Consider the following 11,120-nt stretch of genomic DNA (forward strand, 5'->3'; position numbering starts at 1 on the left):
GCGTAACCGACTCCCTTACCCGACTCTGGTTGTAATGGCCAAAGTTGATTTATAAAATCAATTGCCTTATCCCTTTTTCCAATGTTTTGAGTAAAACATTGGTGGCGACTCCACGAGCCCTCCTTTTGCGAAAACCACTAATCCATGGAGGGTCCCGCTTGGGATTAATATGGATTGGTGAGCCTTTTAATAAAATTGCTCGTTTGACGAGGTCTCAGTTTGAGAATAAGTCATTCTAGCAATCCACACTTTTAAACAAATAAAAGAGTCCAACCATCCTTCGCGAATGCCGAAAGCCCGTTTCGGGCCGGTGGCGACAGATGGCGACTCCACTGGGGAAGCTTCGAGAGTCAGTCCCATTTAGTGACAGATTATTTTTAACAAATAATAGTTAAAATTACTTCATTACCCCTTGCTTGTATGATAACATGCTTTATATATTTGGCTTTAAATAACTGTTGTTTGTTTAAATTTCCGCAATTGTTTGAAATAAATTGCACACAAACCTTTGCACACAACAGTTCCCTCTATACCCGGGGACATGAGTGATAATCCATAGGGAGTGGATGTTAGTACGGCCGGTTGAATGGGTCTATAGGAGCCTACGAGACCGTTGTCGGAAAAACATCACTCAAGGTGATAACCATGAACTCGAGTCCGACAGTGCGTTGGAACTTTCCATCGACTTACGACGAGAGGAATTGGGTCCCTATAATGGGGGCACCTTGGGGGCCTTTGACCAAGTGAGAACAGTTAGATCCTCCTTGAATATGCACTTTTCTGCAGGAGACCCCTACCTCGTGATTCGCTCGTGACTGTTCGTGGATGAGTGAATTGTTTGTGCATTGTTTATCTTCTAAGTACATGGTGTTAACGTCTACCTTCATTGCATTCATATAGGTAGTTTCCCTTTTCACCCAAAAATACAAAAAGATACAAAAAAATGATATTTACCCAAACCAAGCAATATCATGCATCATGTTAGGAAAATCCCAAAAACATGATAATGCTTAGTTAAATAAACACTATGCATGCATATTCATCTCCATCATCTCATATCATGCATTTTATTGTAGATCATGGAGGGATCTAGGGGAGTGCAAGGGCAATTGAAGAAAGTGGACTTCTTATTGTACCGTGCCGAGAGGTTGGATCACCTCTGTACCTTGATGCCACGAGAGGCTCGTTTGGAGTTTGAAAAATCCTATGGACGAGTTCTCGACTTGATGAAGATTTGTGTAGATCCATCTTTTCTGAGAGCATTGGTCCACTTTTGGAGTCTCGATCTACATTGTTTCGAGTTCCCCCAGTTTGACCTAGTTCCTACTCTCGAGGAGTACGAGCTCATGCTACGATGGCCCAAATCAGCTGGGGTCTATATCTTTCATGATAACCATGTGGCCGTGGAGAGAGTTGCCACTCAGGTCAATTTACCATCACGATCAGCTGCCTTAGTGGGGAACGGCAGTATTAAAGGTTGGAAGCTTGCTATGATTGAAGACCACCTTTCTTCCTTGGCTGGTGAGGGAGATTGGTTAGCTTTCAACAAAACTCTAGCGTTAGCTGTATTTGGGATGATCCTTTTCCCCTTTTACGCTAACACAGTGGACCATGCTGCGATGGACGCTTTCTTCGCTTGGGACGTACACATGAAGAGTCCCGTGCCTGCCATTCTTGCCGACACCTTGCTCTCTGTTCATTTGTCTCAACAGAAGCAAGGAAAAACCATTCGATGCTGCACCTCCTTGTTGTATGTGTGGGGCATCACACACTTTTATGCCTTTAGTCATATGGGGACTTTGCCCGATCCGTTGAGAAGTTTTTCGAAGATCCCCGTACGCCGCCGATATGCTTCCGAGTGGAAGGAGGAGATGGAACAGTGGAGTATTGAACACTTCACGTGGGTTTGCCCTTGGTTCCGTCCAAGCAATGTATTGATGAGATGCGGCAGTTATCCAAGCATACCATTAATGGGCCTCAGAGGTTGCATAGCCTACTCACCAAGATTGGTTATGAGGCAACTGATGAGGACTCAGATCATTCCTACTATAGAGGAGCTTGGAGGGTTGTGTTTCTCTTTTGATTATGAGCATCAGAAGGACATGCAAGCTGTCATGAGAGCGTGGGAGAGACCAACCTATGAGGGAGATCTCGAACTTGGAAAGCCTCGGGTATCCGTCTCCATTGATTATGAGGAATGGAGGAGCAAGAGGGGGGTGCCTCAACCATCCACTTCTTGTGCAACCACAGCAACAAGGAAGGCATTGCAAGAACAAGTCGACGCCTTGACCAAAAAGCTGGAAATTATGGGAGCTCAAATGAGAGTTCTTGAAGAGAAAAATGAAGAATCCAGTTTTACTATTGATGGTCTTCAAAGGCAATGCAAGAAGAAAGACCACGAGATAGAGCGGCTCAAGGATGAGTGTGCTAACCTCAATGAGGAGACTACTCGGACATCCAAAATGCCAAAAGATGAACCGAGTAGTCAACTCCAAGAAGTCAACGCAAAGATAGCACACCTGGAAGCCGAACATGCAAGGCAGGCACAGTTGATCAAGAACATGCAAGAAGATCTGCTCTTGACTCGATCCGACGCACAACAATGACGGGAAGTTGCTCAACAACAAACCGCAAACCTTTCCGATTTCCGCAAAAAGGAAAGGGAGGGACTGGCACAAATGGCTAGACTCCGAGAAAAGAAGGATCGAGCCGAAGACGAGCTTAACGAGTTGCAGGCCATGATCAACTATCACACTCAAAAGGCGAAGGACGCTCAGAAAAGTAGTGATGATATGAGTCAAGCCGTCCATATGCAAGTTGAAGCAATAGCACGCCATGTGGAGGAAGCCGAAGACGAATGGAGAAGAAAAATGAACCCGCCTGTGGGTTTTTATCGGCTTTTCTTATATTGTAAAAAATTGCTTCAAAGCATTGTATGATAAGTTGTACACTTTCTACGATCAATGAAATCAAGTTTTGTAATTTATGAAATCTCTCAATTGCCTTTGCATTTCATAGTCATTCATTTGCATTTATCTCTCCCGGTAATTTAATAATAAATATTAATAAAAAGAAAGAAATAATCGATGCGTATGTTCAGAATGGATCGCACGCCATTGGTCATTAAATGCAAACCAACAACTGCACCAAGCAAGCACACGGTGACTCCGTTGTTGGTAATCAAGACAGACGAAAGGGAAGGTCCGACACCGTTAAGGATCATCGCTCCAAGGCCTTTCCCCTACAAAACAAATAAGGCTGTGCCATGGATATACGACGTCCATTCTTCTGCCGACAGCGATATCTCCAACATCGCTGGACTTGGGGGCATGACTAGGAGTGGCAGGATCTACTCTCCCGAAGATCTGCACGATAAAGCTCCCAAGAATAAAGGAAAAGAAAAGGAGAAAACCGAGGAAGATAGAGAATCCGAGGAGGAGACTGATGAGCTGTTAAAATTCATCAAACAAAGCGAGTACTCCATTGTGGATCAACTTCACAAGACACCAGCAAAGATCACTTTGTTGTCGTTGATCCTAAGCTCCGAACCGCATCGACAAGCTCTGTTGAAAGTCTTGAACGAGGCGTATGTATCACACACCATATCCCAAGACAAATTTGAGGGAATTGTTAGTCACATCACGGCTAATGATCACCTCACCTTCACAGATGAAGAGATCCCCACCGAGGGATCGCACCATAACAAGCCCTTGCACATCTCTGTAAAGTGCAAGGAGTATCACATCGCGAAGGTCTTGGTGGATAATGGATCTTCCTTGAACGTGATGCCAAAAAGAACGTTCGATCAGATGGCAATCAAGGGAGTCCAAATGCGCCCAAGCAACATGATCGTTCGAGCTTTCGACGGCTCTAAAAGAGAAGTGGTGGGAGAAGTCAGTCTTCCAATCCAAATCGGACCCACTATCTTTAACGTCGAATTTCAAATAATGGACATTACTCCTGCATACAGCTGTCTCCTCGGCCGACCTTGGATTCATGATGCGAAAGCTGTACCCTCTACGCTCCACCAGAAAATCAAGTTCATCGTGGGTGACAAACTGGTGACCGTACAAGCTGAAGATGACATACTCATCAGTAAGCCATCCAACATACCTTATGTGGATGCAGCAGAGGAAGCTTTGGAAACCGCCTTCCAAGCATTGGAAATCGCCAATGTTGAAACGTTTCCCCGAGAAATGAAGAAGGTAGCCCATATGCTCACAAAGAACGGATACTTGCCAGGACAAGGATTAGGCAAGAACTCCCAAGGAATCCCGGAGCTACCCATTATCAAGGACAATCCGGGGAAACAAGGGTTAGGATACAACCCTGTTAAAGATCAAAGAACGAAGAGGAATCAAGATCCTTCTCGACGTTCTTTAAGCCAGATCTTTAGGAAGGCTGGTTCACAAACGTCAAGGCCAGCTGTCGTCATCAAGTGTCCTTTTCCTTCTAAGAGGGATGTATAGACTCAATGACTATTAGAGATCACTCCTCGGGGACAGCCCGACCCCCGAGCCTCGATAGGGCACATGTTTCCGCTGCGATTATAATAAAATCATTCTTCATTAATTTCTTATTGCTTCTTTTCTTGCTTGCAATAAAATTCTAAACCACATTATTTAACCCTGTTTGAATGAACATAAGTGAGGTTAAAATCGTCTTAATAATCAATAAACCCGCATCATTTTTATGTGGAAGTGTGCATGACAGCTTGGAGCACCTTTTCTTGGCATCAATAAGTGCCATCATGGATAAAAGAAATCCTAAAGATAATAAGCTCGGCAGGAAACCCAAAAAGGAGACTGCGCAAAAATAAGAGCAAAAGACCCGCTAGGAATCCCACAAAAGGGTGACCTAGGCAAAAGTTAGGGTTACAAAAATGAACAAAAACAAAGGTCCGCTAAAACGCCACAAAAGGGGGTTTTAGGCAAAAATAAGGACAAACAGAAAAACAAAATAAATCCATGATGGTACCATCAATTGAATTCAACAAGGGGCTCAAGAAAAGCTATCCAAGTTGTCAAAGCACAATCATTAATAACAAAGATGTGCTTAACTTCATAAGTGTTTAATCAAACAAACCTAAACACAGTAAGCCTACCAATGGCCAGCCATTCTTACAAAATCCATTTTTCAAAAATAAAATAATCCCCTCTAAAACACAAACTTTTGAAAATATATCATTTCCTTCTTTTCTCTCTTGTCCTAACGATTTTTGAATAATCTAGTGGAAACATGGAGATATAGTGGTCAATAGGAGGGTTGACACATCTTCTAAAGAAAGGGAAGAATCATTTGGTTGATGACACCAAAATCAAATACGCATCATTCCTCGGTAACAGAAATCGGCAGAGCACAGCTCGTCTAGAGGAATGGCAAAAATCCAAATAGAAGAACGCATCGATTAATTCTTTTGAAAAATGAATCAAATAGAATTAGGTGCATCATATACTGCATACATGCATACAGATGATAGGTGTACTGGAAGATCACTTATTCTCTGTTTCTAAAAAAAAAAAAAAAAAAAAAAAAAAAAAAAAAAGAGAAAATCAATGCGCCCGTATTGAGTTTAATACGGGCGTATCAAGGTAAACGTTGAAGCAACGTTTCGTATTCAATACGGCGTATTAAACACAATACGGGCGTATTGACGCTCAATACGGCCGTATTACATGCAATACGGGCCGTATTGATTGCCACATTTGTACAATAACGGTAAAGCCAATACGGCCGTATTATATTCAATACGGCCGTACTGGCGAAAACTTCTCTATAAATAAGCCTTCCCCCCCTCTCATTTTTGCATACCAATCTTCATTCCCTGCATATTTTGTTTGAGAGTGCACCCTAGATAGCTTCTCAGAAATGGCAGAGTCATCCCGAAAAAGACAGAGAGCCCCAGCTCGACGTGAGATGACGGATCGACACAGGCAACGGCTGGAGCTCATAGAGACATTCAACTTCGAGCCGTCAAGGGTGCTTGACTTTGACCTTCTTCGAGCAGTGGGCTTGGAGGATGACGTCAGGGGTTACTTCGGCAGCATAGGATGGGGATTTCTCCTTGAGCCCCCTTCTCAGCTGTACTTGACAGCCACGAAGGAGTTCCTGGCCTCCGTCGGTATTACTGAGTCGACGAACAGTTATGGGGAAGATGTCTGCTCGGTTGATTTCTGGATGAATCAGGGGTACCGCTCCTTGACTTTGGACGAGTTCAATGTCCAGGCGGGATTTTTCAGCCGCACTGATCAGCTGGAATTTCGTGATGCCATATGCGAGTGGCCTGATCAGTGGACTCCGGTTGACATGTGGAGATTGCTCACTGGCCGAGAGGATTACCATTCAGGGGTAAAGGGCTCCCGGCTTCCGACCGCTCTTCGGATCTGCCACAAGATCCTTACCAGTACTATCCACGGCAGGTCCAAGAGCCCCGAGTCGATTACTCGCCCGGACCTGCTGGCATTATATTGCATGGCCACCGGACGGAAGGCCAACCCGGGATATTTCTTCCTCGAGCATGTGAAGAAGCTGGGGGCACGAGAGGGAGGAGAATCTAGACAGGGGTATATCTTGGTCGCCCCACTCCTTTCACAGCTGGCGGAGACATGGGGATGCCCCGATGGCGAAGAGCCAAGGGCGCTGGCACCAAAGCTGATCGGTGCTACCACTTTGATTAGTATGAGGATCATTACTAGATCAGCTGGAGGGTTTGTACGAGTAGATGGCCCCGATGCCTATGCCGACATCCTCAATGACCTCGACTTTGAGGGCGATGGCAGCCCACAGCCAGAGACCGGCACTTCGCAGTCGGATAGGGCCTACTTTGATGCCCGCTTTGACGCTTTACAGCAAAGCATCGATACTCGATTCGATGCTTTTCAGCATAGCATCGGCACATGGCAGCAGAGTACAGATGCTCGACTAGATACCTTGGTGCAGGGGTTCGACAACCTCTCCGTCTGGATGCATCGCTGCTTCCCGGACCCGCCACAGGACCCGCCAGCAGAGGAGTGAAGACTGGCTTCTGTTTTATTGCTTTTTCATGCACTAGTTGGGCTTAGCCCCATTTCTCAAATTTTCCTTGTACAAATTCATTTTTAGTAATGAAATTTGCCACTTTTGAATTCAAAATTCTCTAGCAATTTAAATTCTGTACAGCAAAAGCCAAAAACATAGAAAAGGCAAAATACAGAAAAAGCCAAATCAGAAGAAAAGGCAAAATACAGAAAAAGCCGAAAATAAAAAAAGCAAGGATACAGAAAATCCAACAAACAGTTTGTACAGAATAACTGAGCCTGGAGAGGCTTACCAAAATACTCCTCATCCTCCACATCAAAGAATAAATGAGCCTGGAGAGGCTCGCAGAAATAATACTCCCTAGAGGGAACCTCAACTCATGCTCTTGGATTCAAAATCCCCAGCAAGAGCTATCAAGCAAGATCGTCAAAATCCCCAATGGAAGTACGATCTCCCAAGCAGAATATCCAAGTCAAAGGACTTAAACTTCCTCAGTGAAGATAGCTCTCCAACTCAAGTGTCGAGTGAGGCTAAGCCTGTAGAGGCTTCCTAAATAATACTCTGGGATACATAAGATCCCCCATTCCCCAATCGCCTACATAAGAGGCACTCCTTCAAACGGAAAAATCATAAAAAGATCAATAATCATTCCCCAAGTGGAATCTGGCTCTCAGCCAATCATTGAACATCAAGGTGATATGCCTAACAGAAGAGGCTAATCAAAATCAACGACAAAATCCCCCAGTGGATAACAGCCTATACAGGGGCAGCAAAATCAGAAAACCAAAAGAGACACCCGAATAAGGATAAACCGGGATACTCCACCAACGTCAAAGGACGTCAGCCAAACATAAGGCATCGTTCAACTCAGAGAGAAAGAGCATCTGTGTCTATACCCCAAGGAGTCAGAAATTCCCCAAGGGTACCAACAATGCAATGCAAGTTGGGGCACAGGAACCTGTGAATGACTGCACATCCCCTAGACGGATCCCTGCGTTATCCAGCCCTCAGTGGCACAAAAATCAAAAACAATCGTCGAAGCAGCATCGTGGACTGCGGAGACAAAATCAACATCCAGAATCCCTAGCGGATAACAGCCTACACAGAGGCAGCAAAAAATCAGAAAATCAAAAAGAGTTACCCGAACAAGGATAACCGGGATACTCCACCAACGTCGAAAGGACGTCAGCCAATCATAAGGCACCGCTCACATCAGAAAGAGCATCTTTGTGTCTGCACCCCAAAGGAATCAGAAATTCCCCAGTGGGCACCAACTACGCAATGAAAAGTTGGGACACAAGAACCTATGAGTAACTGCACATCCCCTAGACGGATCCCTGCGTTATCCAGCCCTCAGTGGCACAAAAATTAAAAAACAACCGTCGAAGCAGCATCGTGGACTGTGGAGACAAAATCATCACAAATCCCTGGAAAGGAGATATTCACGCTACCCCGTCGTCACAAACACGGAGGTATGCAGCTTCCGGCTCGAGCAATGAGCGAAGCTATCTCTGGAAAGGGGGGTACTCACTGCTTACCGTTGTCACAAGGGTACTTAGCTTCCGGCTCGAACAAAGAGTGAAGCTAAGCCTGGAGAGGCGGTACTCACAGCTTCCAGCTTGGGCAGCAAGCAAAGCAAAGCCTGGAGAGGCGAAACTCACACTGCTCACCGTCGTCACAAAGGTGCTTAGTTTCCGGCTCGAACAAAGAGCGAGACTAAGCCTGGAGGGGCGAAACTCACACTGCTACCGTTGTCACAAGGGTACTTAGCTTCCGGCTCGAACAAAGAGTGAAGCTAAGCCTGGAGAGGCGGTACTCATAGCTTCCAGCTTGGGCAACAAGCAAAGCAAAACCTGGAGAGGCTACTCGACAATTTTCCACCGGAAGACGCTACAAGTCAGAAGGTCGGCGCATCACCCGGACAATTGGGTCAACTCCTTTACTTGTCAGCCGGTACACCAAAAGGCCGTCCGACTAAAGTAAAGGGGGGGCAGCTGTAGACCCCTAAAATTGTCCGGGTCGGAAATAAAGCTTGAAGACTCTCGAAGACTGAAGGAAGATCAGCCAGAAGGACTCCCGGAAGGCCCTAGGAGGGTTCTCTGTAGGTCTAGAGGTCTTAGAAAAGCTCAAAATAAGGAAGTGGAGGGAATGAAGCCCAATACGGCCGTACTGAACTTAATACGGCCGTATTGAAGCTTCAATACGGCCGCAGTGAACTCAATACGGTGTATTGAAGTTTCTGAAACTTCAATACGGCCGTACTGAAACCAATACGGGCGTATTGAAATTTTTGAATTTCAATACGGCCGTATTGAACTCAATACGACCGTATTGAAGTTCAAAAATTTCAATACGGCCGTATTGCTCCTGTAGGTCGTATTGCGCCTATTCCCTATAAATATGACGTCAATTGGACGTCATTCCACACTTTTTTAGATAGTTTTAACCCTCTCCTTGAGTATTCTGGGGTTTTTGAGCAGTGTTCTGCCCTAGAAATCACTCGGAGAGTTGATCCGACAAAGTTCTTGAGCCCCGAGCCATTTTTCTTGAGGATCGAACCTAGTCGAAGGGAAATCCTCCGGATTTCCATAGTTAAAAGTTTTTAGGAAGGAGCGAGCGAGCTTGTAGAGCGAGGGAACGCCAAAAAGCTTCCCAGTTTTACTCAATATATAAAAGCACGCTTCAAGAGGTTTCTTCTTAAATCCTTCCTTTTACTGCTTTCTGTGTGCATATTTAAACTGTCATCATGTAGATAGTTAATTTATAATTGCTTAGAATAAATAGGGGTAATTTAGTAATTTTACGCTGTTATTTTAGAAAATAATCTGTCATAGGGAACCCGAAAGGGGCGCTGTGGGGTGCTAACACCTTCCCCACGCGTAACCGACTCCCTTACCCAACTCTGGTTGTAATGGCCAAAGTTGATTTGTAAAATCAATTGCCTTATCCCTTTTTCCAATGTTTTGAGTAAAACATTGGTGGCGACTCCACGAACCCCTCCTTTTGCGAAAACCACTAATCCATGGAGGGTCCCGCTTGGGATTAATATGGATTGGTGAATCATTTAATAAAATTGCTCGTTTGACAAGGTCTCAGTTTGAGAATACGTCATTCTAGCAATCCATATTTTTAAACAAATAAACGAGTCCAACCATCCTTCGCGAATGCCGAAAGCCCGTTTCGGGCCGGTGGCGACAGTTCCCTACAAAGGTCACATGCTTGATTTGTAGCCACTGAATTAACCTTAGCTTTTTCCATCTTGTCTAATCTTTGATTAAGAGTATCAAATTTTGCTAAGAGTAACTCAATATTGTTCACTTCATATCGCCCCGGAGTTCCTTTCCTTGCTGTGACTTCTCTTTCACTGTATTGGCTGTGATTTGAGGCTACATTTTCCAAAATAATCATGCAGTCATTAATAGGTTTCCCCATGAAAGATCCTCCAGCTGCTGAGTCTAATATCATGGTGCTTTGTTGGTCCAATCCTTCAAAGAAAAATTGGATGGTAAGCCAACGGTTGAAGCCATGTTGTGGGCATGCTTGAAGATATCCTTTGAACCGCTCCCATGCTTCATAAATAGTCTCTCCAGTGCCTTGTTGGAAATTAGTGATTTTCTTCCTCAATTCTTTAGTTTTAGAAGGAGGAAAGAATTTCTCTAGAAAAGCTCTTTCACATAATTCCCAAGTTGCTATCTTTTCTCTAGGCACTGTTCTTAGCCACACCTTTGCCTTATCTCTCAAGGTGAGTGAGAATAAGCGGAGTCGCATTCCATCAGAAACTTCATCATCAAATTGCTGGGTCTCACAGATTTCCAAGAACCCCTCTAAGTGGTCATTAGGATCTTCTGATGGTAGTCCTCCAAAGGTGTTCTGTTTGAGCATATTCACCAGAGAAGCTGGTACAGTAGCTCCAGTTTGCATCTCCCCTCCAGGTATCCCACGAGCTACGGGTGCAGAGTAATCCCGAAGCGGTAAATTATCTCGTTGTGCAGCCATGTCAAATTCTCTAGAAAGGTTTCTTTTCCTTCTCAGGAGAGTTCTTTCAATCTCAGGATCAAGTGGTGTTGGTTTCCCAAGACGTAGAGATCTCTTTTGCATTAACC

General features: G+C 44.7%; 1 non-coding gene across 1 annotated transcript; it reads left to right on the top strand.

The window, feature by feature from the left end:
* Positions 1-10,537: 10,537 nt before the first annotated feature.
* Positions 10,538-10,644, top strand: LOC145953994 (small nucleolar RNA R71). The gene has a single exon (XR_014431206.1). It is a non-coding gene; the product is annotated as a small nucleolar RNA R71 (small nucleolar RNA).
* Positions 10,645-11,120: the final 476 nt, after the last annotated feature.

The sequence above is a fragment of the Cajanus cajan genome, chromosome 1 (assembly GCF_000230855.2).
Source record: "Cajanus cajan strain Asha chromosome 1, NIPB_CcT2T_4, whole genome shotgun sequence".
NCBI classification, from domain to species: domain Eukaryota; kingdom Viridiplantae; phylum Streptophyta; class Magnoliopsida; order Fabales; family Fabaceae; genus Cajanus; species Cajanus cajan.